The sequence below is a fragment of the Austrofundulus limnaeus genome, unplaced genomic scaffold, assembly GCF_001266775.1.
Source record: "Austrofundulus limnaeus strain Quisiro unplaced genomic scaffold, Austrofundulus_limnaeus-1.0 Scaffold148, whole genome shotgun sequence".
NCBI classification, from domain to species: domain Eukaryota; kingdom Metazoa; phylum Chordata; class Actinopteri; order Cyprinodontiformes; family Rivulidae; genus Austrofundulus; species Austrofundulus limnaeus.
Window position 1 is genome coordinate 123,940 of NW_013952550.1, and position 221 is coordinate 124,160.

The following is a 221-nucleotide window of genomic DNA, read 5'->3' on the forward strand; positions in this document are numbered from 1 at the left end:
TGCTGTAATGGCTCCAAATGGCACAACAACTCTTTCAACCTCTTCAAATAGTCAGAGTTCTTCAAACGGCCAGTCACCATGGCATCATCAGGACTCAAATGGTCGTCAGTTTTCAGGTCTGCTACAACTGAATCACCTGACGATATTGATAAACAAACAGGACGACTAGCAGCACTCATTGCAGACACTCCATCCGATAAGTCACAAGACACATAAGGTTT